This window comes from Limulus polyphemus, unplaced genomic scaffold (genome assembly GCF_000517525.1).
Source record: "Limulus polyphemus unplaced genomic scaffold, Limulus_polyphemus-2.1.2 Scaffold434, whole genome shotgun sequence".
In the NCBI taxonomy this organism is placed as follows: domain Eukaryota; kingdom Metazoa; phylum Arthropoda; class Merostomata; order Xiphosura; family Limulidae; genus Limulus; species Limulus polyphemus.
The window spans coordinates 42,500-45,752 of record NW_013666044.1 but is presented as its reverse complement, the minus strand read 5'-3'; positions in this window follow the sequence as shown (position 1 = coordinate 45,752).

Genomic DNA, 3,253 nt, shown 5'->3' with positions numbered 1-3,253 from the left:
GCATGTTTTAAATGTTGGCAACGAATGATAATCTTTATATTTATCACTTATATTGTCTCTCTGTTGTTTAATCAATTACTTTAGTATTATTTTTATCTCTCGCTCTCTTCCGAGCCCCAGGTCCCGGGGATTTTTTCTGATATCCCCACTCTCTCGGCTGGCTTGAGTACACCTAGGTCAGAAATGACTGAATTGTTCACAGGTATAACAGACATTTTTTCTGTCCCTCCATGGATTGCGTTACATTTCTATCCACATCATTAGCACCTATGAAACAACGACTTTGTGATACCATTGTCTGTCAAAAAGCAGCCACTCAAGTATCTGCTATACAGCACCTGGGTATGTAGCGCCATCTCTTGTAGCTTCCTGCAATGCGGAATTAGCACATTTCGGCGCTGTTTCTAACACAGCCACTGAAAGATATTTTTTTACTCCGATAATTTCGTCAGAATTACTATATCATACCTCGTTTCCTCTGACACAGCTTCAGTTATAATTGATTTGATTTTTTTTTATAGATTATACCTTTTTTAACAACAAGCACAATAAAATAGGTAAAAGATAAGAAGTGTATAAGATAAAAATATAATACAAAGCATCACTCCTGGATGGATGCAGTCCGTCTCAAGGACAAAACGCACCAATTATTTTAAATACATATAGAAAATAAACTTTTATTTGTTTTCACTCACGTTATCAAAACATTCCCAGTTGACACTTATTATATTAGAAAGTTTTATATTTTCATGTTTAAAATTAAATAAAAATCTGTGAATTCCTTAATTTTTTTCTGAGTGTACTACGGCAATCGTAGCCCTGTAGGAGAACAATCATAACAGTTTTGAACAAAACGCTAAGTAAACCTTGTAAGTTGACTGCAAGAGTAGGTGTATCGACGTTTAGCCAATCAGTTTCTCTACCTTGGTTGACATGGTGTGATGTATTACCTATATATAAGTTTTGAAAAGCCATAAGCTACTGTTCTAAATAATTCACGAAAGCGCTTTTTCCTTTTCAACTTCAACCCTCCCAAAGTTTAAAATGGTAATTGAATTTCATTAGAACGTTAGAAACTTCTAATGGTGAGTACAACTTTGTAGGTGGCGTTAATTTATTTTAGTGAAATGAGATGAATAAAATATTAGTATAAGTAAAGGAGGGTTCCTTGCTATGTATTTAGCATTGGCATTTTTGAGTTTATTAGTAGTGCTTCAGCTGTTTTTCTTCTAGTCATGTCTGGTTCTCTTCGGATGATTTGGATATCGTTTTCAGTGATGTTTGTTTCTTTGAGAAGTTAAAATACAAGTGAGAGTCCTTTATGAGGTTCCTTCATTCTTAGGTTAATTTTTCCGATATAAAAAGTGTTTACGTGAAGTGCATTTGATTTTGTAAATGCATTTCTTCTTTTTTATTTTCAGTGGAGTAACTGTCAGTAGCCTCCCGTGGCTCAGCGGTAAGCCTCTGGAGTTATAACGCTAAAAATCGGCTTAAAAATAAGCAAACAAACATACAAGCAATAATTGTTAGTATACGGTTCTTGATTTTAATATTCAGAGTTTCTATGATTACGGTATTTATGTCGTTTTTATAATCCAATTAGGTTTTCTAAATAAGGAATTGAAGTGGTAACGAAATTAAATTTTTTTTCATCCTTAAGATTTGTATTTTTTGTTTGTTTGACGTTTTTATTTTTCATCTTTTCAACGAACATTTCGGAAGTTCTTTCTAGTTCATCATCCAAATTGTTTGCAGGGCATATATCAAATACTATTTACATAATACACTTCAAGGTTCCTGTTGTATGGAGTGTAAGATTTTCCAGTTAAGGTATTGTTTTGAGTATGTTACTTTTCTATGAATTATAGTCTTATAAATTCTGATTGTTTTCTTATTATGCGAACGTTTATGGAGAAATTTTCTTCATTCTTAATTGTAAAATGAATGTTGGGATGTATGTCGTTGATGTGGTTTGAGAATCTTTCTTTTTCTGAGTTGAACCGCATAAAATATCATAGAAAAATTTCACCCAATATAATGATATGAATATGGCTGTATTTAAGGCCTATTTTTCCAGTTCATTTAAAAATTTGTTTGCTAGTGCACTTGATAGTGTCCTGCCCATACAGATGCCATCGGTTTGACAATAGATGATGTTGTATTTAAAATGGATCTTTCTGGGGAGATCAAACAAAGGTAGGAAATTTATTGAGGATGTGGAAATTTTGAGTATGGGGTCTCTGATAAATTAGTTCCACGACAAGTTTGTAAGTATCATCTCTTGGAATTTGTGTATGAAAACTTGCCATTTTACGAGTTGGATCCAATTTTTTGAAGGAGTTAATAAAATGTAGAGTGTTTTTGATGGTGTTATCCGAGCTGTTGTGTGCTGAAATAATACAGGTCAGATATTTGCCAAAGTTATAGTTAACAGAAGAACAAGCAGATATTATGAAACATTTTTATAGGCGTTTTATGAATTTTCGCCCGACAATGTTTTTTGAGCATTGCAGAGAACTATCAAAGTGTTAAAGTGCGTGTGATAAAGAGGGATAATGTATACATTGTATTTAATTCTTTTATAATGTTTTATTTGCTTTTTCTTTAATGTATTTGTCAGCCTTTTCCAACAGAAGGGTTACATATTGTTATAATCACCAACAGAATTCATGATGGCGATTTTAATAAATGATCAGAATTTATAACATGCCTCCCCACTAATGTTATAAAGTATGTTTTAGTCTCCACCACCACCACTAATTTAATAGTGTAGTACCTGTTCACAGGATTTGGAAAGATTTTCTAAGTATTGGTGACCTATTAACGTTTAGCCCATGAACTTCAAATGTTAATCAGGTCGAAAATTTTGCATGTATTATAAATTTGGTCAAAATCCATACATCCCATCTTTGGATGTTTTATTCACAAGATTGGGCCAGACAGACAAGGACAAACCAATTTTCTCCAATCTGCAATACTTCGTAGTGTGGGCATACATATACATAACACCTAATTTCTCTCTTCTTCTCTAGTACAACTAGTAAATCAGAGATGTTATACCAAATTAGGTTATAAGCTAGGATGGTAATGTAGTTATACTAAAAAACGTTTTTGACTATCTGATAGAGAAACCTGTATTTTGCTTGTTCTGAAGGATACAACCTGTGTTACCAGACTTTGTGATATAAAATTCTAAGTTTCTGTTCTTTGGTCATGGTATATTTGACAAAATCACATTTTTGATTTATACAAG